This window comes from Neophocaena asiaeorientalis, unplaced genomic scaffold (genome assembly GCF_003031525.2).
Source record: "Neophocaena asiaeorientalis asiaeorientalis breed wild unplaced genomic scaffold, Neophocaena_asiaeorientalis_V1.1 scaffold69, whole genome shotgun sequence".
In the NCBI taxonomy this organism is placed as follows: domain Eukaryota; kingdom Metazoa; phylum Chordata; class Mammalia; order Artiodactyla; family Phocoenidae; genus Neophocaena; species Neophocaena asiaeorientalis.
The window spans coordinates 4,357,784-4,384,022 of NW_020174373.1; the positions used below are offsets into that span (position 1 = coordinate 4,357,784).

The 26,239-nt window shown below is 43.4% G+C and overlaps 1 non-coding gene across 1 annotated transcript; it reads left to right on the plus strand.

Moving 5' to 3' along the window:
* Positions 1 to 9,426: 9,426 nt before the first annotated feature.
* On the plus strand, positions 9,427 to 9,496 carry LOC112407135 (small nucleolar RNA SNORD82). The gene has a single exon (XR_003004685.1). It is a non-coding gene; the product is annotated as a small nucleolar RNA SNORD82 (small nucleolar RNA).
* The last annotated feature ends 16,743 nt before the right edge of the window (positions 9,497 to 26,239 follow it).

The window sequence follows — 26,239 nt, forward strand, 5'->3', positions numbered from 1 at the left end:
CATGTGGGATCTTCCCGGACCGGGGCATGAACCCGTGTCCCCTGCATCGGCAGGCGGACTCTCAACCACTGCGCCACCAGGGAAGCCCTAGATACCTAATTTAATCCCATTAGTCTTCCTCATCTTTGTCTTTTCATTCCATGCGCCTTGAATCACCTCTGCTTTGTGTGTGTGTGTGTGTGTGTGTATGCACGCGCACACGTGTGTACTACATCTTAAAGGAGTGTTACCAAATTACCTGGATGTTTTAATGACTTAATGAAAGGAGATAAGAACAAACTTACAGAACAACAAGAAAAAATTACCGTCCAAAGACTTGCTAACCCCTCCTACAACTAACATGTTCCTTACGTGATCAAATTTTTTTTAGAGTTAAGAAGGGTTGATTATTCATTGTTAGATACAGCCATTTCACCGGAATGGAACACATTAATCTAAAAGGAACCACAAAGAAGATTCTTTTATTTCAACTTCACTGCATCCAGCCATAACAAAGCCATGGAAAATTCTTACTTGGAATAGCTCCCCTCAGTCAGACACTCCATTTATGGGTACAGGATTTTCGTTGTGATTCAGACATGAAGAGAAATGTGAAGTGATGTATATACGTTTGCTCTGTTTTATACAATGAACGTATAAAACAAATAGGAATATTTTATGTGTCTTTGCTGTGGCTCAGAATTAAAGCCATTACCTCCGGGGCTATTTCAACATGTCAAGAGTTTCCAGGTACAGATTTGTATCCAGCTCAAAACCATTACTCACACCTTTCCCCTCACCCATATGTTACTGCTGCTGCTCTCACCTGCTTCCATCTTCTCCTCCAGCTGCTTGTTCTTACTTGCGTCATGGCCACCTCTCCCTTCTCCACCCTGAACGTTCATCCCCGGACACTTCTCCTCCTCAACCTGCTGGGAAATCTCAGCTTCTTGTTCTGGGCTCTGTGCTGGGTGGGGAGTGTCAAGTTGAATGTCCAACCCCTCACAGCTACCCCATATTTCAGACTGTAGAAGGGCAGAATAGTGACCCTACCCGCCAAAGATGTCTGCATTCTAACTCCTGGGATCTGTCAACTTGTTGCTTTACGTGGCAAAGAGGAATTAAAGTTGCAGATGGAGTTAAGGCTGCCTGTCTGCCGACACAAAATAGATTATCCACGCGGATCCAATGTAATCACAGGGATCCTTAAAGTGGACGAGGCAGACAGTGATGCAATATGAGAAGTCCTTGACCAGCCGTGGCTGCCTTTGAATGTGGAGGAAGGGGCCATGAGCTAAGGAATGTGAGCAGCCTCTGGATGCTGGAAGAGGCTAAAGAGTGCATTCTCCCCTGTGTCTCCAGAAGGAAATGCATCCTTGCAGACATCTTGATTTTGGCCTGGTGAAGCCCATTTTGGACTTTTAACCTTCAGAACAGTAAGGTAATAAATTTGAGTTGTGTTAAGCCACTGAGTTTGTGATAGTATTTTGCAGCAGCCCTAGGAAACGAGTGCATAGGTCCGCTTTCTGATGGACACATTTACCTGGACGTGTTACAGGCATCCAGCTGAATTCTCCAATTCCCTAACTGGAAAGCACCCTGTCCCTTCTGTGCGTCATTAGGAAGTACAGTCATCCTCTTTTTCTCTGTCCTCCGTACCCAGTCGTTTATTCCAGATCTGCATCTGCCTCAGGCTCCTTCTGCCACTGCTTTAGTTCAAGCCCTTGTCATTTCTCATCTGCAAGACGCAATTAATTATACTAACCGGTGTCGCTGAATATACTTTTGACCGCCTTAAACCCGTGTCCCACTCATGATTTGTAATCTGTCCCAAACAGAAATAGGTCTTATCATTGCCCTGCTAAAACTCTTGTATTGGTTCCATCACCTGAAGAATAAAGTGAAGGCTGGCCGCCATGCAGACGTGGTGTTCAGTGATCCATTCCCTGTCCTGCCATTCTCCATGTCCCTCACATTCCAGTTGAAACTAGGTTGCAGTTCTCTTAGGCCATGCTCTTTGACGTCTCCCTGCATTTTCCCACTGTCCTTCAGGCTCAGGCCCCATTTATCCTCAGGAAATCTTTCTTGAGTCCTCTAGTTGGGAGTAGTGTCCATCCCTTGGACGCATTTTCCCACTGTCCTTCAGGCTCAGGCACCATTATCCTCAGGAAATCTTTCTTGAGTCCTCTAGTTGGGAGTAGTGTCCATCCCTTGGATTCTGGTAGCATCCTCCAGCTACCTATGTAGGACCATACTCACCATTTCAAATTAGCACTATTTTTAAATCTGAGTGAAAAAAGGTTGCCTTTCTAGATCAGAACATGGAATACTTAAAACGAAATTCATCCCCTAATAAAACTTTTTGACATTTTGATGGAGAGATGAGGGGACGCTTTAATGACACGGATATATTGGAAAATAGCGAAGCTATTCATATACCTTCAGCCAGATAGCAATGGCTTTTATCTAACTAACCAGGATCATCTAGGTCCACAGCTGCCAGCAATGGTTCTCAACCTGAGTTGAACATTTGAACCACCTGGGTGGACGAATTACGAGAAGTAGCTGGGGATGGGACCCAGGCATCAGCATTATTTCAAAGTGCCTGGGCAAATCTAAAACGCAGCCCCTGCAGCAGAGAAATGCCCAGGAAGTGTACAGGATGAGGGGAATCCCCACTGAGCTGAGGAGGACATTCAAAATGTAAAAGGGATTCATTCTGTAGCCACACCTTCCTCCTTCCAACTTTATACGTGGCCTCTCTGCTTCCCAGGCCCTTCTCTTCGTTTCTGCTCTCATTGTAAGCGGTCTCATCCATTCTCCTCACGTCGGATGCCAGTTACAGGTTCATAGCACCTAAACGTATCCTGTTAGCTTAGAGTTCTCCTACAAGCTACAGAACTGTATCCAACTGGTTGGGGGTATTTTGTTTGTTTTGACATTTCTGCTTAGATAGATCCCAAACTGATCATTTAATTTTGCCTAAAAGTATCTACTCAGTTTTCCAGATCTTAATAAATGATGTTTCTGCTCTCTCATTGTAAGCGGACTCATCCATTCTCCTCACGTCGGATGCCAGTTACAGGTTCATAGCACCTAAACATATCCTGTTAGCTTAGAGTTCTATGAGCTACAGAACTGTATCCAGCTGGTTGGGGGTTTTTTGTTTGTTTTTGTTTTGTTTTGACATTTCTGCTTAGATAGATCCCAAACTGATCATTTAATTTTGCCTAAAAGTATCTACTCAGTTTTCCAGATCTTAATAAATGATACCACTATCCGCCCAGTTTCTTAAGCCAAACACCTCCGAGTCACCCTTTCATTCCTTTGCTTCAACCCCCAAGTCCCCGTGCTTGGTCTCTCGAGTGTATCCCAGCGGGTCCATTTTCGAACCAAACACCTCCGAGTCACCCTTTCTTTCATTCCTTTGCTTCAACCCCCAAGTCCCCGTGCTTGGTCTCTCGAGTGTATCCCAGCGGGTCCATTTTCGTCATCGCTACTGAATCAAGCCACCAGGGAAGCCCGGGAAAAGATTTTTTTAAGATATGCTTACTTCTTGTAGGGTGGACCTTTACCTGGTGCCATGAAAGGGATTTGGGGAACGATACCCATCGCACTCCAGACAGGAGACAAATACCACACCAGTAACTGGCAGAGGGAAAAGTAAACAATCACTTTGACAACTAATGAAGGTCAACTATGAAGAAAAGGCAAAAGAGAATCTATCTAAAGAATACGATAGGGCCCGAGGAAGAGTGTTGAAGGCGGGAGGGAATAAATTTGGGAAGGAGCTCCTCCCCGTGGATGGGATTCAGACTCAGTGGAGAGGGTGTGGTTGCAGCCCACTGTGGATAAGTTTTGGTTTCCCCGGAAGAGGACTGGTCCAAATTAGCGGGTTGAAGCTAGTGAGGAACAGAAGTTGCTGCAGGGTGACCACCGCTGCATGGCCCGTGCAGACCCCTGGAGACCTGGTCATAGGAGCGTCAAGGGAGGGGAGTCATTAGAACCTGGAGAGGAAGAAGCCCCTTCCCCCTGCAGGGTCCCTCCTGCACTATATCTACTGACAAGCCTGACGTTGTGCATGTGTGTCAGGAAGAGTGTTTGAAGGGCGCAGCTCCGGGCTTCACTAGGCAGGGCAGAGAAGGGTGGTCGGACGTGGAGGGCGACTCTACTCGATGACTGACATGCGAGCAGCCTCCTGCACGTGGCACAGGCCCTGTCACTACCGGGAAGACCTCAAGCGACAGGTCCCTGCGCACAATTCGTCCTCCTGGGTTAGGAGAGTTGGGGATTGTGACGAAAAGGCAAACATTGCCTTTACATGTGCAATGTCAACTGTAGCTTATCTACAATTAACCACGTTTGATTTAGAGTCAAAAGGGAATGATTGGTGATACCGCATCCCAAATTATTATTTTAAAAGATTGCCAAGGGGTGATCTGTTTCTAGGTTTCCTGGTGATCTCAGGAATGAGTATTGAGAAACTGGTGATCGTGTGAATTCTTCAACATAAGTTACGGGATACAGACTGCTCTGCAGGTTACGAAGTAAAGGCTGTTCCTTATGCTGCAGTTACTTCCCCACCAGTTTCGCTTGCTGATTTCCTTTAGTCCTTTTTGTCACAGTAAACCATTGGGTTGAAACTACTGGCATAATTTTATCCCAGAATCAGGGATTATGGATTTTAAAATGGTCTCCATGTATTTATATACATAAACTCCATAAAATTGTTTGCCAGAACTATAAATGTTTTTAAGATCCAAATTTATAAACCTGAGAAGAACTAGAAACTTGAAATAAAATAACCATAAATCAAATATTGGCCCGTTGAAATAATTTTTAAAGAAAATATTTATTCCTAGAAAGGATGAGTGATACATAATTTACTGTTGATTATATACTGTTTTTATATTTATAGCTGTCACAATAGATAGAACCATTATATATATAATGTGTGTATATATATATATATATATATATATAGCTATAACTCATAGAAGTACATTTTCATACAGTTTTTATAGACACTAAATTTTACATTTTTACACATAAAATCTAATTTGGAAACAATATGTTCAGGCCAAAACAGCCTTGCTCATTTTAGTTTTCAACATTTCCATAACTTGTATGGATTTTATTTCAAACCACGTAAGGCATCCAGTTGGCAGCTGAATATTTAGTCAACACAGCCAAATTAATACTAATGTAAAGTAACCAACTGTCTTTCAGAACAGGCTGTAAACTTTTGGACTTCAGACTTAGAAGAGAAGAAACAAACGAAAGGGAAGGAGGGGAGAGGAGAGCAAACCTTTTAGCCTCTAGACGTACAGGAAGGTATTGTGAAAAACACTTCAGAGATGGCCCGTTTATTAGCATGAATAACTTCTTCCTGCTTCTCAAGGATCGAACAGCTCCACTTTGCAAACGTAGCAGGTTTACAGTCTTGTGGGCCGAGGCAGAGGAGTGCCTCTTCCTTCCTCAGCAGTTTTATAAAGCGTTTGTTAATTGCTGCTCTTATGACCCCTACCCCATTCTCACATTTGACATTTTCTAATTTAAAGATGATGGTAGATTTTTCTCTTTAACTGCCTGTTCTAGAAGAAATTCTTCTCTTTGCTTTCAGCAGCAGGTTAGTATACCTCTACATCCCACTTTTATCGTAATCGTAGAGAAAGGAAGGAGGATTCTTGATTGTTTTCAGATCCTGTGTCTCTCTTATGTCCCACACTCAGGAGTGTCTTCTCAGATGATGATTCTCTTAAACTGGCTCTGGAGCCGAAGTGAAAGGACAGCTAATGAAAGCATCCTACTCATTTCCAGAACAAATAAAGCAAGCGAATGAACACCCAGCCAGCTTTCCAGGCCATACAACCTTGTCAGCTGGATGTTTGTTTCTTTTTTTCCTTAAAGAGCTTCAGTTCCCTCCACGCACAAGGATCCCTTGCCGTCTGCCAGCGAGTCTGTCCCCACGGTGTTGATATTTGATGTTGAAAGCAGTGGAAAAGCAAACTTCTACCAGGGTGACCTCACCTAGATGACCTCCCAGTGCCTTAGCACGGGAATGACCGTCCTTGGTTATGAATGACACTCAGGATGAAAAGTGACTGTCCCCCCAGGTCTCACAAGTGTGAGAGCAGATGTTCCTTTCCTCCTAGTCCTAAGTGCGGTGGTGAGCAGCTCTGAACATCTGCCTGAGCCATTGCTGCTACCTCCTCACCGACTAGTATCCGTAGCATTACTCTTAGTGTCTACGCTGGTTTGGCACTGAGTTTGCATGTTCTGTGAATCCCCTGCTATCAGGACAGATAATCCATTTGGTCTGATAAGCACTGACCTCTGGAAAGCCGAGAGTTTCCTTTTGTGAATTTGTGGGTATGTCAAAGAAACAAATGAATATTAGTGAAGGCGTTATTATAGATTCAGGCCAGTTGGATTCAGGTCTGAAGTGATTTGAAGTCAGATTAAACAAATATTAATTATTATCATCCTCAGCAAACATTTAAAAATAAGTCTGCCCTTCTGTGCTCTTGGCGTCCTTTGGGAATGTTATCGTGGTGTAATTCAAGCATGAGTACCTAATGAGATAGAACCTGTAGTTCTTTTTTCTCCAAACTCCAGAATATTTGCAATGAGTTAATCTTCTCAAAAGGAAACCAAGAGTTTCATGGTTCCCCACAGGTAATTCAGTTTGGAGCAAGTGTGAAAAGGTGAGTTGAAATGAAGCACAAAATAGGAAACAGTGGATTCCCGAAAACCAAGCCGCAGGTGAGGCGGGCCGGGGCCCCCTGCGTCCCCAGGCTTGCTGGAGCTATCTGGTTAATTTATTTCTGGGGTCTAGTTTTGTAGCAGCAGCCCACCATACTCAGCATGAATTCTGCCTCTGAAATATAATTACCAAGACGTGAAAAATGATGGAATTCTCTGAAATGATAAAATAACATCTGTTAAGGTAACTTTTGGCAAGGTTCCCAGCTTTTCATTACTTAAGAGGAATAATGATGTGTTAGTCGCTGTGAAAAAAAGAAAACTCTGAGAAAATGTTAATGATGACTCAAGTGTAACGCCATCATGTACCTCTCAGAACATCCCACCACTGATTTCTTTGGCCTTTACAGCTATTTCGTGCCCCTCTGAAGTGTGATTTTGCAGTGAAAAAAGCTTTACCTACAGAGTTTACTGTTAGCCAGTAAGTTCCCTTTATGGTTGACGCCTTATCATTTCAGTGAGGGAGTAAATAAAAAGAAAAAAACGTGTCAAAATGATGTTTTAAAGTAACATGTACCCGAGGGACAGAGTGGCGTGAAAGTTTGGGGCTGAGGATAGGTAGTTTCAGTTTTTAGAATATTGTCCATATGTGGAATTCTACCAACACCGACTCAAAGCATTTTAGGTTTCCATCATCCCCAGTAAATGCCACAGCTCTGTCCTCTTTTTCTTCTGTAGTGCTCAGGACTGCCAGATGAAACACAGGACACCCAGGTAAATCTGAATTTCAGACGAACAGTTTTTTCATTTGAGCATGAGATACACATACTCTAAACAATTAACTGCTGTTTATCTGAATCTTAAATTTAATGTGATATCTTGTATTTTTATTTGCTAAATCTGACAACCCTTGAAGTGGTACCTGTTTTCACACATAGGAAGTTATTTGGTCAATAAAAGCAAAGTTGATTCAATATCACAGCATAGCAGCTGCTCAGTATGAGGAAAATTATAGTAAAAGTAATGTGTTTTGGAGAGGAAGTCATATAAGTATGGGAAGTAGAGCATATTGTAATTCATTCTTGAAGGTTCAGAATTCACATGACTACATTAGCATCTCTAAGAATTTCTAAACTGGGGAAACAGAAAATTTTTCTATAGCCCAGAATTGATTAATCTGATTTTACTAGAGAAACTGATTTGTTGCCTTCATTTGGAGGGAGGGGAGGAAGGTACTTCGTGTGTGTGTGTGTGTGTGTGTGTGTGTGTGTGTGTGTGTGTACACATGCACATGCGTGCTCGTGATTGCATAATAGGCCCCTGGGAAATATTAGGAATGAATATGAATCCTGAGATTATAATTTCGGTGTATTCCAACACAACATGAAAAATACCTATTGCCTTTAATTTCCTTTTCCCCACATGTCTCCCGAAATCTTGGCAATTAGGTGAAATGGGAGGAGATTTTCTCATGTGCATCTAGAGTCATTCTTAGGACTCATATGAAATAAGATTACCTTATTTTCAAATGCATTTCTGGTAAATTGAATGTGAACGGCAGCTAATGTACATTATCTACAGTGAGAAATGTTACAGATGAGAACACGTGGAATATTAGTAACAAGAAAGGGTCAACTTTTGAGAGCCTCAGCTCAGCTGTGGATTTTACCTACACCTTACACTTGTTCCCTGTGTGATTATCCATACCTGTGTATGGTATGTAATTCCAAGGTGTTGAAAATAACTCTTGAAAAATCTTTCTCTCCTTGTGTCCTGAAGTCTGAAATTCAGCAGTTCTGAAGGCATCGTGTGGTTTTTCACGTTTGGTACTATAGTAGTTATGGGTTTGGACTGAGACCTAGATCCAAAGTTAGGTTTTGCCACTATTTTCTATGTGACCTTGAGCAACATAGGAAGTGTCGCTCCCCAGTTAGCTCATCTGTGTGTGTAATGGTGCTTCCCTCCGAGGCTTCTGAGGATTGCATGAGGTAACGCATGTCCTTCAGCCCGAGTGGAGGGACCGTATCTTTAGTGTTGTGTTGTTCGTTGCTGTTTTATTCTGCTTTGTGTTGTTGCCGCTGCGGCTTGAGCTGTCAGACACCTGTGCTGGGTGGGAAACATGGTGGGAAATGGAAACATTTGTTTCTAAGTGTGGTCCCAGAATTCAACTGAGAGGGTGTTACCCGCGGCTGTCCTTTGCTCTGCACCTCAGGGTGCTTTTGTTCCGGAGAAGGTGCGTGTCCTGCTCTCTCCAGACACAGGTTTTGGTTGACATGGAGGCTGTAGAGAGGGAGGGTGTGGTTCTCTGGCACTTCAGGGTGCCTGCTACTCTTATATTTCTTTTAATACCCTCAGAGTATAAAATTACTGGGTGACACATTTCCCCGCTGAAAACTACAGTTACCTCGCTGTTGTCTTCTGACTTTGAAGTCTGAGCCTAACCTGACTTTCTCCTCCTCCAGTGAAGGTGTCTCGCTTTTCTGTCTAAACACCTGAATGGCTTTTTATCCTTAAAGCAAAAGCTTTGGAATGTATCCCAGCGCCGTTAAGTCTTACCTAATCCCTCCCCAAACTTACGTTTTTTGGATTCGCGTGTTTCCTTTTATATTATTTCAGGAGAAAATTATTTTTTTCGTAATCATCCATTTAACAGTTTAATGTATTAAACAATGTAAATGCCTTGATTTCACATATTTTAAAAATCATTTTCACCATATTTGCTTCAGATTTTAAAAAAAGATACACGCGTGTGATGAACAACCAAGAGACTTAATACTGAAACCCGATGTTATATTGCAATGTTCTGATGTGCTATGAAAAAAAAGTTACATTGACATTCTCCCATTCTTCTCCTCCCTCCTCAAGGAAATCAGCTTGTAAAAGTGACACTTGTTCTTCTTGTAAAGGTTTTAAAATACTTTAACTATAATATGTACGTATCCATAAATTCATGTGTTTCAAAATCCTGCTTTATTTGGGGCAGTCCTTAATCTTTTCATTGGATCATCTTAATCTTTCCTTTTTTATTTTTTGCGGTACACGGGCCTGTCACTGTTGTGGCCTCTCCCGTTGCGGAGCACAGGCTCCGGATGCGCAGGCTCAGCGGCCATGGCTCACGGGCCCAGCCGCTCCGCGGCACGTGGGATCCTCCCGGACCGGGGCGCGAACCTGCGTCCCCTGACCACTGCGCCATCAGGGAAGCCCCATCTTAATCCTTCTTAATGGTTGTCATCTCTCTTTCAGATTTTACTTCAATCACATTGTCCTTTTCAGCTCATTCATTGTGATTCTCTGATGGCTTTCCTTTAAATCCAGTTTATGGTCCACCCTATCTTGTTTTCTGATGACTCCTTGATTCATTGATTCTGTACATCACGATGCCTTTGTTCCCTTGGTTCTGCAGTCTTTCTTTTTTTTTTATCTCAATTCAGTACTTTTATCATCTTACCTCTAAGCTTTTTTTAACAATTGGAAGTCGTGTTCTTAAAAGGTTTTCAAAGAGCTAACATAAACTTTTGGGGGAGTTTTAAACTTCTCTTATATTTTCTTCCAGAATGGATTTATGCCCTTTTCTCTTTCTCTTTCTCGCACAAGACACTTGGTACCCATCAAGATGTGGCCCTGGAGTCTTCCCTTCCTGCACAGAAGTCAGACTCACCTGCTTGTTCCTTTCATTTCACCTTCCCCCCACACCCCCCAGAGTGTTTTCTATGCAGCTTTCCAAATGCAGGAGTGTTATTAAGAATTCACAAGAACTTGCTGACTCTCAAGTATGTTCTCAGAGGGGGAGGGGAATAGGCAAATAATTAGAAGTCAGTCCTGTTCTGTTCTATCAGGACTAGTTTTTTTCCTTGTCTAGTACTTTCTGAAAGTTTGTGGTGTAGATTTTGATCAATTTGGGAGGTGATCAGTTTCACTTTTCTTGACATATGTCATTGGAATATGGGTAATTTATCACATGACTTCATTTTACTATCTTTGCCTGGAAGGAAGGAATGGATATTTTAGAGATGTCAAGAATAATTTACGGATTTACTGTAATTCTTATGAAACTCAACGTGTCCCAGACTGAATCCATTACCTTCCCCATCCTCTATACAGTCTTCCTTTTCTCTTTGTGATCTCACTTGGGGGAACAAGTCTGTCTTCGTTACCTAAGACAGAAACCTCTGAGTATCATGTGATATTCACAGAGGTACTAGTGTATGGGCAGATTTTCGCTCAGAATGAGATGTTTGGGAAGTGGCTTATTTGTGGAAACAAATTTTTTTAAAGGTAGAATTTTTCCTTTTTTTCTGAAATATAGAATTTAAAAATACAGTTAAATAACCTCATACTTGTGGTTGCAACTGGGTGTATTGTTAAACAATCCATGCATATGTAAACTGAAAATTCTATTTCAGCAGCTTATGGACAGAAGCCTCCAGAGAGTAGCATTTTCGATTACTCAGCACTTCACACGCATTCTGTGTCTAATGAAATTCACTTTTCGAAGCTCTTGCCTTTTGCCTCACGTTTGTGTTGTGAAGTAGATCAAAACACAGCCTTGAGAGAGACACAAAATCCAATCATTGACCACTTAGATGATCCTAAGAGTGTTGGTTCCTCCAACAGAGTGAGTCTGTAAAGAAGTGAGAATAAAATTACACACTGAATACATGAGTTGGAGCATCCTGGTGATGGAACTGGTTTGGGGTGTTGTAGTCTCAAACCAGAGTAGGTGATTAGGTAATCTGCAGCCTGGATAAGGGATGAGGGCTGTGAGACCACAAAATGCGGAGAACATGCAGTCTGTCTCCAACGAGATGAGGGACTGAGAAGAAGTCTTGGAGAAAATGAGCTCTATATATCTGTGCCCCAGGTCTCACATTACACGCCTGCTTGCCGAGGAGACACCCTAGGAAGACGCTTACGAAGGTAAGTAAATTACCATAGTTAGCAGAATCCCACTTTCCCAGGTAAAGGGTGTCCTTACCTGGGAAAGCTGGACACCAAATACATAGAGGCATTAGAGGAACCCATAGGATTCAGACCCATTTTGTGCTAATTTGGGGAGTAAATCAGGGCAGTGTTTAAGAGAACAGTGCCCAATAAAAACCTGAACATATTGGCTCTATAATTCCAATATAACATATACATTTGAGATGAAAGGTATAAAAGTGTTTCACCAAGCTCATAAAAAAATGTTGGAATGATTGCAAACCAGAGACTTCATAAACTTATAAGTTTAATTTATTTGATTTACAAAAAATTACTTCTTGGAGACATTTTTTGTTAGAATATCAAAGTCATTTGAGCGGTTCAAACATTACTTTTATAAATGTTGAAAATACTGTTTGGGTTTTTGTTTTTGGGTTTTGTCTGGAGAAAGCTGACCGCTAAGACATCAGCTTCATGTCAGCAGTCCCCATTCAGACCCCATTTTCTCCAGGGTTAATCGAAGGTCACCATCTAGCTGTGCCAGAACCGGGACAGGAAGACCCGTTCTTGCTGGATTCTTTCTTCCCCTCAGCGAGCCCCACCCCAGCACACACCCATCCATTATCCTTCATTGTGTCACAGCATTTTCTGCCGACCTGTTTCCCTTCTCTCCATTTCCCGGGATATAGTTATAGGCTGATAGCTCTGCTGGGGCCCCAGACTTGTTCTCTGCCAACCCACCGTACCAGCAGAGACCGGCAACACTTCCTGGGATACAGCTCAGGCCACTTACAGCATCTCCAATTTAAGAGCCCGTGGTGGCCCCGTGCACATCCTGAGACGTCTCAGAGCTCAGGTGCCAGCCCAGCCCTTCTGCAGAGGCAGCTCGGGTTCTCACCGTTGGTCTATCATCCCCCTCCCTGTAAACGGTATGCCTTTCAAGGAGAGATGTCTTGTTCACTGTTAGATCCTCTGTACTTTGCACAGCGCTTGGCCCTGTGCTCAGTAAATGTCGAACGAATTCATGAATTGCTAACTAATTAACCGGCTAACTGATAGGCTTCCAACGCCGACATTCCTGTTTACTTATTCCTGTAAGCCAGTGGTCCTCAACTCGTCTTGATTTTGCCCTCCAAGCAACACTTGGCAGTGTCTGGAGACATTCTTGATGGTCATAACCCGAGTGGCGTAGTGATTATGGCATCAAGTGAGCAGAGGCCAGGGGAGCTGCTATGCAGCCTACAGTGTGGACACAGGGCACTTCCTCATGCCAGAGGATGATTAGGGTCAGAGTATCAGTACTGCCGATGTTGAGAAACCCAGATACAGAGTGACCGTAAAGTGAAACCTGACACAGTGTTGCCTGGATTATTTTTCAGTTGTTAACTAGCAACAAAATAGTTTCTTTTATTCCTAGGTAACTGTGTCTTCCTGAGACTTTAGAGATGATTGTTTAGTAGAACTTTCAAAGTGCAGTATATTTTTTTTTTTTATCCCCAGTGGTAAATGTGGAGAATTAGTGGAAGTACTACTATATCACGATTCCAATTTGCTCCCCTTTAAACACTGAAATGTGTCTCAACTTGTGTTCTCTATTGCTTCTTTAGATTTACAAGCGAAACAGACTCAGCTTCCTTTTCATTTGTGAAGTACATTAAAGTGAAACTTACACACACAGGGTCCTCACCCTAACAGTTTTCCTCTTTGGGCAAGTACTGTATGTATTTGAGGACTGTGAATGAGTTGACAGAAGTTGAGGTGGGCCCAGCCGTGTGGAATTGCGGCACCGAGGCATGGAGAAAAATGGTTGCCAGGTCCCTGAGCTTCATTGCTCAGTGCAAGTCACTAAACCAACACGTTCCTTCGGAAGAATTGGTTTGCCTGCAGCAGTGGAGTTGTACAGCATTGTCCTGTCTGGTTAAGTGACTGACGATGAGCAGCCTGGGAGCCACACAGAGCATCGTCTGGAGGGAGAATCCACTGGTGTTAACAACTTGTAGGTGCGTTATCACCAGTTGATCCATGTCGTGTGTCTGTGTGAACCAGGGACACCTAACAAACAGCTTTGCTCCAATAGAGAAAATCTTACGAAGGTCACCCATTCAAGTAAATGGGCCGGAAGGATTTGGGATTTATCTTCCGTGAAAGCCAAACAAAATATAATTGCATCATGGTTTGTAGATTTCAAGTACTGATTCAGGCAGGGATCCAGTTCCCGCTGAGAGCAGTGATTGGGTGATGGCTGGGGGTACTCAAGTGCAGCTTGTGAAGGGAGGACTTCATCCACGGTTTACTTATTTACACTGGTATAAATTCAGCCCCTAGGACTTCTCGTGGCTCCTTCCCTTTGACTGCTAAGCCAGCACTAAGTTGGTACAGCAGTTTCAGCCATTAGCCAATTTGGTGGCTAAACTAGGCGCTCAGAACATGAATAATTAAAAAGTGGAAGCATTTTCCCGCTGTTGAGTCCTGACTGATGAGAAGACAGCTAGTTAACGATCTATAGTTAGTTAACTAGCTGGACCTGAGACAGTACAGGCAGTGTGGATTCCCTACATGTAGGCACGTGTAGGTACGCAGATAAACATTTGCAGAAGAGTTGGCTTCACGTTGCTTTCCCGTGGCCAGTTTTTGTGAACTGCCCTTCTGAAGTGGATTAACGCTTTCCCTGTGTACCGTGGATGGAGAGAAACAGCATTGACTTGATCCGCTAACAGAACAAAGCAGTGCACTGCCCATGTTGTGGCTACTTAACTGTGGTCACCGCTCTTCTGGATATATCGTATTCAAAAACATAAAACTCTGGACTGAGTCCTGCTGTTCCTATGTTGTTTACTTTGAGCAAAAAGATAGATGATCTGCAAGGGCCGGTGTAGATCAGTGTGGGCTGACCGTGGGCCACGTGGTAGTTACAACTCTGAATGCTGCACCGTTTGGGAAGTCATTCGATAAAACGGTATGTGGAGGAGATTCTGTTGTGCCTAATTGCTACAGCTCCTTTGACTTACATGGGGAAACTCCTGTCCAACGTTATGGAAAAGGCAAAGAGAATGAAGTCTCTGGAAGTCTCATGGTGTGGCTTATTCTCACCTTTTAGAAGGGAGCTAAATCCCACTATTTTGCAGAATGGAGCAAGAAGAATGCAGGCCTGAAACTATAGCAGCAGGTGATCTGAAAAGAGCTGAGCCTTCACCTGTTTTTTGATGTCACAATGGGGTTTTAACTTCTTGAGTGGGAAAGAAAGTTTTGGGAGGAAAGCAACTGTTGGCTAAGGGTTAAGTAACAAATCCAGATGGAAGCCTCCCTCCAATTATCACCATCTTTATTGGCCAAGTGGTGTGTGTCCTTTACAATCACGGGTTAGATATCAAACCAGCTACAGTTACGAGTTGGGAGAGTACTATGAATAAAGGGAAACTGAAAGAGGGAGACACATAAATCTCAGTTGGGAGGTCAGGTAGTTAAAACACAACAAATGTTTATACATGAGATGTTGAAGTTAGTCATTAGAACACCAAAGCTTTTGAAGCGTCTCTGTCCCGGTTAACAGAGGTTTACCTTTACCGTGTCATTTTAGACGCCAACACAACCGTTGAGAAAGGACAGAAGCAATTTTACACCTTGCAACAGTTTTGAGGTATAAAATAGAGCCAAATGTGTTAATGGTCTTGAAGGGCATATACACATTTGGTACACTGACAGGCAATGTGCCCTTTACACTTGGGTATCTACCTTGTTGGTGGAGCCAGTTTTCTGCTCTTTTGCAATGCTCTGTGTCCCTTGCTTGGGTCAGTTAATCCTCTAAATTCAATCCCCTTCTAGCTGCAGGAGCGCTGTGGTACCTGGCATCAAGCCCCCGTCTACTAGTCTAACCTTGGTTTTGCACAAACGATGCAGTAACCAGATTCCAGTTTGCCCTTCTCTTGTGACATGCTGCCTGCCTTTTCTGGTTCTGGTCACCAGATCCATGCTCTGTGAGCTCACTGTCCTTTCTGGAACCCTAAACTTCCAGAAGCTGGAAATCGCCCAGACCTTGCTTTGAGGATGAGCCACCCAGTGAGCATCTTCCCAGTGTCTCTCTCCCTGGTAAGGACTTGGGGGTGATTGGAAGGGAAGGAACAGCAGACTTCTCGGAAAGGTGCATTTGTGTAGCTCGCGTGACTTTGGTTTTGAATTTGTTTTCCTGGAGCGATCTTGGAGGCCACCTTGGTGGTGGTGCTGGTACCGGTGTGGGTTCCAAGCTGAATTCTCTGAGGCACTGCTGTCAGCTTACAGAGCTGCCTGCCTGCCCCCTGTCCTGCTACATCTCCTCGTCTGGTGTGCGTGGGTCTAGTGACCCGTGAGACCCGAGTGCCTCTCCATCAAGTCCTATTGCTGGGTGCAATAATATGAGTCACTGTGGTGCACCAGACCCTTAGCACACCTCATGCCCTTGAACTCTACAACAACTGTATCAGATGTCAAGTGTTATTCCCACTTTACGTAAGAAGAAACTCAGAGCCAGGAGTTTAAAAACCTGGTGCAGGTTGCATACCTATGAAGTGGCAGAGTCTGACCGTACCCTCAAGATTGACCTATTCCAAAGCCTGCGTTTTTAACCAGAGGCCGATCTACCGTCCTTCCGGATAACTTCTCTTGGCTTTTCTTGTACACCTGTCTGGCTCTCTTCTTACCAGTGGATGTGTCTTCCCTTTGTTGGATTGGGGTTTTGAGCAGCTCACCTTTAACAGCTGGGCAGGTTTAATTTCTAACTGTTTTCCAATCTGGTGTCACCTGTCCCATCCCTGATACTCACACCATGCCTGGCAGGGTCCTGAGATATAAAGCAATAATCTCTATTTCAATACCCAGAGGAGAGCAGGGTTCCAAAGTCCATTTTGACCTAGATTTTCACTTCAGTAAGTCTTTTGTGGCCCCTGCAAGACAAATGCACATCTTTGTCATTTTCCAGCTCTGCAATATTCCTGTCACATATGTGGAAGCACCTATTAACCATTTTTCTTATTTCCCATAAGTAACTCCTTAAGAGTCAAACACATTAGGCAAACCTTCCCAGTTTCATAAGGGTTTCATTGAAGACAATCAGACTCCTTCTCTTTAATACCACATGGTTTTGCAAGTTGTATCATCACTGAAGGTAAATAAAGACTGCCCCAAATATTAAGCAACATTGTATATTGTCATGGTGATGTTTATTACATTAGAAAAGTTCCAGCAATCCCTTCGTAAGTGGTTGTTCAGAAATCAGAACACATTCTCTCATATAAATAATGTTATGAACCCTAGAAAAATTCCTGGGGTAGCACACTGAAAAACTACTAAATCCATATGTAGCTGTGCTTAGTGGTATAAGAAGAGTTTGTTTCATCCATTTCCATTGGGTAAGCCATGTGTTCTATATATGAACATTGTTTTGAATAAATGGTTCCTAAACTTTAAGTGAAAAAATTGTCGTCTTTTAAACCACTTTGGGTATGATACTCTCCTCTAAAATATATTAAATTCTTCCATCCCATCTAAATCAGGGTGTTTCGAATGTGTTATACTCAGGCCCTCACATTTGGAGATAAGAAAGGTACTGGCGGTTGAGAGTCCACCTGCCGATGCAGGGGATGCGGGTTCGTGCCCTGGTCCGGGAGGATCCCACATGCCGCGGAGCGGCTGGGCCCGTGAGCCATGGCCGCTGAGCCTGCGCGTCCGGAGTCTGTGCTCCGCAACGGGAGAGCCCACGGCAGTGAGAGGCCCGCATACCGCAAAAAAAATTAAAAAAATAAAAATAAATAAAAAAAGAAAGGTACTGGCTTGTCGAAAAAAATAGTGTCACAATCTCTTTGTCTAAGCTCTTTGAATTTGTTCTCATAGTGAAGTGAAGATATGCTAATCTGTCAGTGGAAAAGTGGTCAGATACAGTATTCTAATGACTTACCAGGAACGAACCATATTTCCTCCTTTCTCAAATGAGTGATTTAAAATATTGTTGGTGAATAAGGACTGCTTCAACTTAATGCTGTAGTCCGACCACATCCCATATTGTAACCTGGTTGAGTCATACTTATTAGCCTGGTGATAAAGCAGAATATTAATCTGGGTAAATTTTGAGAATGATTTTGCTGTACTCTGATCTCAAGAGGTGTTCAAATGCAAAACAGGGGGTTTTATTGCATTTGCTAAATTAACACACCACTCCCCAGCCCAGAAAAAAGCTTGTTACTTTTTTTTTTTTTTTTTTTTTTTTTTTTTTTTTTTTTTTTGCGTTACGCGGGCCTCTCACTGTTGTGGCCTCTCCGGTCGCGGAGCACAGGCTCTGGACGTGCAGGCTCAGCGGCCATGGCTCACGGGCCCAGCTGCTCCGCAGCATGTGGGATCTTCCCGGACCGGGGCACGAACCCGTGTCCCCTGCATCGGCAGCGGGACTCTCAACCACTGCGCCACCAGGGAAGCCCGCTTGTTACTTTTAAGAACATTAAAATTGCTTTGCCATTAGTCATTCCAACTCTGTATTCCAACATGGTCAGACCAGGTGAATTTTCAAATGATTTACCTTTTATTTCATCTCCCATCTTCGCATCACGCAGTGCCTTGAGATAGGGCTTTCCCACAACAGTCATCATCTTGCAGTTACTGTGATTACAGCTATGGGACTGGTACTATGATCCACAGCCAGGAAGCCATATTGATTATTTCTGCAAGTGTCAGTTTCATTTTTTTTAACATCAGCATCTTTTTTTGCCTGTACTGAACTGGGAACTAGACATAAGACCTGGAAAGACAGAAAAATATGCTTCAGAAGAGTTCTTGGGCAGGGGATTTGCTGTGGTCAAACTCAGGAATATGTTGTATAGAGAACTCTCTCTAGTTTGTCAAGTGTCTAAATATCCTCAATGGAAAATAACACACACACACACACACACACGCAGGTTGGCTGCATCTACAGCTATATGACTATAACAAACTGCCCCCCGTTTTTTGAGTTCAGTGAATATGAACTGCTAGGTCTACAGGTGTGCATGACAAAACCTTCCAAGTAAACAGGTCAGTGTTAACAGGTATCTGAATATGCAAATTAAATGTTAATTTTTCTCTAGAAATACTAAGGTATATATAAATCATACAGTCTTGCTTTAAAATTTGTGTTATTAAACTGTGTATTTTGATTTTTTTAATTGAGAAATCTTATCTTTAATGTGATGTTTGGATTGAGAAGTAATCATAATGAAAACTGATAACATACAGAGGCAACCGTGTCCCTTAGGTGAAATGTTGGTCAAGTCAGATCAGCACCTCTTTTTTTTTTTTTAAATTAATTTATGTTATTTTTGGCCGCATTGGGTCTTCGTTGCTGTGCAGGCTTTCTCTAGTTGCGGCGAGCAGGGGCTACTCTTCATTGCGGTGCGTGGGCTTCTCATTGCGGTGGCTTCTCTTGTTGCGGAGCACGGGCTCTAGGAGCACGGGCTTCAGCAGTTGTGGCTCTCGGGCTCTAGAGCGCAGGCTCAGTAGTTGTGGCGCGCGGGCTTAGTTGCTCTGCGGCATGTGGGATCTTCCTGGACCAGGGCTCGAACCCGAATCCCTTGCATTGGCAAGCGGATTCTTAACCACTGCGCCACCAGGGAAGCCCAGGTCAGTACCTCTTGATGAATGATGATCCCACCTTAAAAAATGGAATTCAGTCTATCTGAAACGTCTTTCACTGCTGAGAGGGTAGAAGGATGAAATGACAGGCACAAGCAAATGTATTTTGAAAATAAAAGCTGGAAAAATAAATTTTACGATTTTTTTTTTTTTTTTTTTTTGGGTACGCGGGCCTCTCACTGTTGTGGCCTCCCGCTATTGTGGCCTCTCGCGTTGCGGAGGACAGGCTCCGGACGCGCAGGCTCAACGGCCATGGCCCATGGGCCCACGGGCCCAGCCGCTCCGCGGCATGTGGGATCCTCCCAGACCGGGGCACGAACCCGCGTCCCCTGCACGGCAGGCGGACTCCCAATCACTGCGCCACCAGGGAAGCCCAATTTTACGATGTTTTATAGCTACCTCTGTTTTTGTCAACCTGCTGCAAACTAAAGATGGTAAGTTTAAATGCACACGTGGAAGAGTCATAAGCAGTTAGGTCAAAACTTACTTGTTGAGCCCTGTGCTACTTACGGCACTGTGAGGGACTGTAAAATGTAGGGGTCAATAGAGTAATTTAAGACATGAAGAGCCCACAAGTCGGTACTTAAATAAGAATCTCAAAACCTTGGGAGCAGCACGTAGCGCTTGGTAGTGTGGCAGGGTTAGAGAGGGCGTGAGGCCGTGGTAATCGCTCTGGGAATTCAGAGGGGAAGTTGGCTGAGGCTGGCGGACAGTGAGGGCTCTCCTGGGAAGATGACTTTGACCTCGGCCTTGAGGGGTGGGTACGGTCTGTGCATTCAGGGCAGGGTGGGCAGCCCCCTGCAGGAGGGGAGTCGTGAGCGACACCAGGTCGGCAGGTGCAAGGCCTGCTGAGGGCGTCCCCTGCCGGCACAGGTGGCAGGTGCGTCGTCACCACCTGGGCCTTCGAGGGGACGTGCGCTCACGGAGGAGATGCCAGTCCCTGGGACAGGCGTCCGTGCTTTACCACCTTATGTGATTTAATTCCCACCGAAACCCTGAGACTCCGGTGTATCATTTGCTCTTTACAAATTTGGACGTTGAGGGAAAAGCTAACAAGTATGTCCAACAGCACACGGGGATTCGAAGGGCGTCTCACCTCTCTGCAAATCTGCACCGTTTCCACAGCACCGCTGTGGCTACAGGGCTTCCTCAGGGGCACGCAGCTGCTTACAGGTCAGCGTCCATCTAGAGCCTGGTCTTCTGCCTTGCATTCCGGCACCTCTCTGTTACACTCTCTTGACGTCATCGTGCAGGACTTCTCACTTGGCTGAGAACCTTCACAGATCTCGGCCGCATTTTACAAAATAAAAAATCTTCTAGGGAGTTGGATCAGATAAATGTACCCGGCAGAGACAGGGAGAGAAATACTCTAACTGCATCAGGGCTGCCAAGTGCCTAGCTGCTGGTAGAGTTTGGCGTTTTAACCCAGATCTTCTGACGCTGAAGCCCTAGCTCGTTCTACGGTAATTGATTTATTTTGAAATCAATGATCTTATGTCGCTTTATTGGGAATCTTAATTTGTACACACTCCCTTTGATAAAATCAAGAAACTGTCAGCTAAAACGGACAAACCAGGAGAAATGTGTAAAGACCAAAGTCACTTTAAACATAGCGGTTGAAATAGTCTACAGTAGAGTGTAGGATCTACTAATAAACACATGCAGGACAGGTTCACAAGTGGGCGGGGAAGGCTACTGTACGGTAGACAGAGAATGAGACAGACTCAGCATTGCTCCGCTATGACAAGCATAATTTGTAGTTACGTTGTACCAGAACATATTGATTCCAATGTCCAAAAAGTTTTATTTTTCACAGACATCAAACGTGCCCTTTTTCTTTACATGTGAATTTTTTTTTTTTTTTTAAGGCATTCCATCCTATGATTTTGGCAGGCGGGGGCGGGGGATGGAACTTCTTTGTCCTTTAAGAACTGACCCTGGAGAAATCCTTGTATTCCCCATCTGTTTCTTCTGGGGATTCTTAAATGTTTGCCTCACATTCTTCTGACAATCATTTGTGTCTGTGTGAATCTGAAATTCATCCTAGGTACCTCTGCTTTCTGAAAATTGCAGTCAGGTCTGAGACGCCAGGATGTTACTTAACAAAACAGGACCCAGTTTAATAACTGCATCTATTTTCTGTTTCTCTTTTCAGAGTTCGTTTGGGCTTTCCCCGTCATTCCTTATCTGGCCAGCATTTACCGGAAATAAAAATATGTATTTCGATTGTTGATTCTGCGTAAAAATAGATTATTTAAATCCAAACCTGAAGCTCTGAAGGAAGAATGTATATTAGTAAGTTGAATAGATGGGTTTAAATTTCTCAGTGATCCTAGAATGTAAATGTTTAATTCCTTCCTCGTCTTGTTCCGGGCTGCCTGAATCTCTGTGAACCCCTAAGAGAGTAGGCACGTACGTATATATCAACAGGGAGACTGAAAATAGTGGGCAATGTTCGGCATGTGGGGTTCCCTTGCATTTCCAAAGGCTTTCCGCCTGAAGGTATTATTATTGTACCCAAATTTAATTTTCCCTCAAGGTCAGTGGTTAGGAACATTTTTATCTACCATTCTTTCTGAATTAGGGGTACTGGCATGTACCATTTCCTTTTGTATCAGTTTCTTTTAAGATATTATTATTCAGTGTGCCTTGGTTAAACAATTCTAGATGGACCATAAGATTGAAATTGTACTTATTAAAACATTGACTGAAAAACACTTTTAACCCATGAATAAAATTTAATTCAGTTCACAACGGTCATGCTGACTTAGCCTGGGATTTTAAATGGTTTTAATTTGACATGGCATGGCATATTTCATCTGCTATATGTCAATGTCCTTTTTACAATAACTTAAGACAGTAAGCAGCGTCCTAATACATGATGCTAAAGCTGTTTCTTTCATTTTGTATAAGGACTTTCTCTTCATAGATGCCTGTTCGAAACTGACAAAAAGTCCAAGGTTTTTTCTTTCATTGATGTTTGTTCTGCAGATCGTTGTGATTTTGGTGTCCTCCTGAGAGGAGGTGAGTTCAGGGTCTTTCTACTCTGCCATCTTCGATGCTCTCCCCAAGTTTTTATCAGTGGGATTAAGGTGATGTGTGACTTTCCAACTAGAGCAAAACCTTTGAGAAGAAATAACCTACTACCTCAAAGCAGATAATATTCTTTCTAAGGAGAAGGAAGAACTTTTTACTATTAAAATTCTAAAAAATACTAAATTTTCCTTGCAAAAATGCTGTCATATCTTTATCCTCCAAGATTGCTTGTTAAAGAAAAGAAAATACTCTGAAAAATTAACTTCACTGAAATCAAATTATCCTTTGAGTCTGTTTTTCTTTTTTTTTTTTAATTTTATTATTTATTTATTTATTTTTTAACATCTTTATTGGGGTATAATTGCTTTACAATGGTGTGTTAGTTTCTGAGAGTCTGTTTTTCAACTTGATTTCAAGGAAGAGTTTGAAAGGAAGTTACCTTACATTAGATGCTTTGAACACACAAAGTGTAGGCATAATACATATGAGAGAAATAAACATATATTTGCACTGTATCAGGTTGATTTTCATACACTATACCATACATTAAAATAAGAAATGTATACAATTTCCTTTTAAAGTCTGATACGTTAAACTTTGAAGTTTCATTGTTTCAATATCTAAACAATTACAGGAGTATGAAAATTATTCTTCATTTCCTTACGTTCACATTATCTTAGTGGGTCCCTCCTATACACTGGGTGTCAGCAAATGGCAGCCCCTGGCCAAATTCAGTCCACTGCCTGTTTTACTGACACACATCCAAGGTCATTCATGTACATAGTCTATAATTGCTTTTTGCTGCAGTGGCAGAGTTGGAGAGCTGCCCATGTGGCCTGAAAAGACAAACTTATTTACTGTCTCACCATTTCCTGAGAATGTGTTGCAGACCCCTGGTATATATCAATTTACATCATTTTTATAGGACCTTTAGCACACACAGGAAGTGTATGAGAAGCACAGGTGATGAATTCAGTTTAGGACTGCACTAATGGGGGTGCTATAACTTTGTTTTGAGCTCTGCTAAAAAAAAAGTATAAAAAGTATATTCACGCAACTATGAATGAGAAGACTAAACTAAAGACATTTTTACACAATATATATCAATGTCCATTTCATAGTGATTTGATTTTAGGGCTAAAGCCGTTTTTTTTTTTTTTTGCAATACGCGGGCCTCTCACTGCTGTGGCCTCTCCCGTTGTGGAGCATAGGCTCCGGACGCGCAGGCTCAGCGGCCATGGCTCACGGGCCCAGCCGCTGCCGCGGCATGTGGGATCTTCCCGGACCGGGGCACGAACCCATGTCCCCTGCTTCGGCAGGCGGACTCTCAACCACTGCGCCACCAGGGAAGCCCCTAAAGCCGTTTTTTAAAAATCATTTTGTAGCAGCTAAAATTTTATTATACTTAGCGTATAGATGTGCCAGCCAAAAAACTATTGTATTTAAAACAGAGTTTTAAAGATAGAACAGATCATAGACACCATCTGACCCTTCTTTGGAGAGGAAAACATGGTAGAGAAATACTTTTCCTCACAATCACACTGTGATTAAATAACAGAACTAAATTTACCTTCTGTGTCAACTACTATTCCTCTTCTTTGCCTGTGAACCAACTTGAACATATTCTTGGAAGAAATATGAAAGCAGTTCAGAATTGATCCAAAAGTCATTGAATCTATTCTGGGGGCCTGCAGACAAATTTCTGGTATGTAGCTGATTTTCTGCCACATTGTTTCTTCTTCTTTTTTTTTTTTTTGTCTTCATTTTGTCTTCATTTTAGATTTCATTTAATCTAAAAATTAATGAACCCCACCCTGCATTGTCAAGATGGCTAACTTTACACAAGACTCAGTATGAGGTCTTAGTGCAGTACCTTTGTCTGTGTTTACAGTTGCCCTGGTGCCAAGTGGTACCTTCTGCTTTGGTCGAGTAGTGAGAGAAGAGAGATGGGCTAAGTACATAAATGCTGCGTTTTTCCCAGTGAATACCACAGGACCTCAGTGCCGGTTGTTTGAGTGGACTTTGTTCTTCCGAGAAGAGAGAAGCATGCCTGGGTGGTGAGTCTGGGGGGGGCATCACAGTTAAGTACATCACTCTGCAGTTGGCCATGCCTCACACGTGGCGGCCAGATCCACACGTATGTTCTAAGCAGCCATTCGGTTTCAGCAGCGCAGAAGCTTCGATCACATTAAATGAACAAGAATTTGGATTTTATGGGTTTTGTTTGCTTTACTTTGTAAATTTCATTTGGTTTCATTATTGTGTAATGCTAGAGATTAAGGAGTTTGTAATCAGTTTATGTTTGCATATATTTACGTAACATGAAGATGATCCTTTTAGTCAATGCTGGAGATGGAGGAGAAATTTGTTTTCACTGCTATTATTTTTCTTTATTAAGACTCTTTAGAACAGTCTTAGGTTCACAGCAAAATGGAGGGGAAGGCACAGAGAGTTCCCCTACACCCCCTGATCCCACACATACACAGCCTCCCGCATTGTCCACACCCCCTTCCAGAGGGTACATTTGTTACAGCTGATGAACCTTTACTGACACATCATCACCCAAAGTCCATAGTTTACATTAGGGCTCACTGCTGGTGTTGAACCTTCTGTGGGTTTACGTAAATGTATAATGACACGTTTCTATCATTGTAGCATCATGCAAAGTATTTTCACTGCCCTGAAAATCCCCTGTGCTCCACCTGTACACCCCTCCCTCGTCCCCACCCCTTGGCAACCACTGCTCTTTTTACCGTGTCTATGGACTTGCCTTTTCCAGGATGTTAGAGTTGGAATCATGCAGTACGTAGCCTTCTCAGACTGGCATCTTTCACTTAGTGGTACGCATTTAAGATTCCTCTGCATCTCTTCGTGGCTTTTTAACATCGTTCATTTCTTTTAACCCTGGTTCATATTCAGCTGTGCTGCTGTATCACAGTTTATGTGTACTTTCAGACACTGAAGACATCTCGGTCACTTAAATTTTTTTTTAATTAACGTAACATGTACATACCGTAGGGTTTGCCATTTTAACCATTTTGAAGTGTCCATTCGGTGGCATTAAGTACATTCACATTGTGAGCAACCATCACCAGCGTCCGTGTCCAGAGCTGTTTCATCTTGCAGAGCTGGAACTCTGTCCCCATTAAGCACCAGCTCCCGTGCTTTCCTCCCTCCAGCCCCTGGTGACCAGCATTCTCTCTTCTGCCTCATGTGTTTGACGACTCTAGGGACCCCATATGAGCGCAGTCATACACTGTTCATCCCTTTGTGACTGCCTCTTTGCGCTTAGCCTAAATGCCCATTTGGAGAGCGTCTGTGCCATGTGCAAGTGTGAGAATGTCTGTAGCCTCTGAAGCCCTTTCACCTGGCTCTTCTCCCCTGCCTCTTGTCAGACACTCACAGAAAGATGTGCTCGCCAGAGACAGAGGGTTGCACCTGTGGCAGACAGAGAGGCATTTTAGTTTCCCAGTGATCTGTGGGGAGACAGTTGGGGAGGCAGCCTCCCCTGCCATTCTATTACCTTAGCATGAGAGGCATGGCTGCTGAAACCTAACTCCCAGCCGGGGTGGGCTCTCAGGAGGTCAGCTTCCACAGGTGATGAGCAGCGCTGCTGAGCGCCTCTGTTGTGGCAGCCCTGGCGGGCTTGGCACCGACTGTCAGTCGCAGGTGGACTGTTGACTCCCGATGCCCAGGCTGAGTACTGCAAAGGGGAGTAGTGCTGACTGAGAGCACTGAATGCTTCCAGAGGGTGTCCTTTCTGGGTTGTTCTGGACACACGTGTCCACTGACGCTGTGTGACAGATGATCACAGTGATGGCCACGCAGCAATGATGGCTTACATTCTCTAGCAGAAAGGATCCATGTGGATTCCTTCCCCCACCACAGACGCACACTCTTCTCCTGAGACTACAGCAAGGCCTACCTCAGCCGTACTCCTGACGTGATGGCAGGAATGGCCGGAACCATC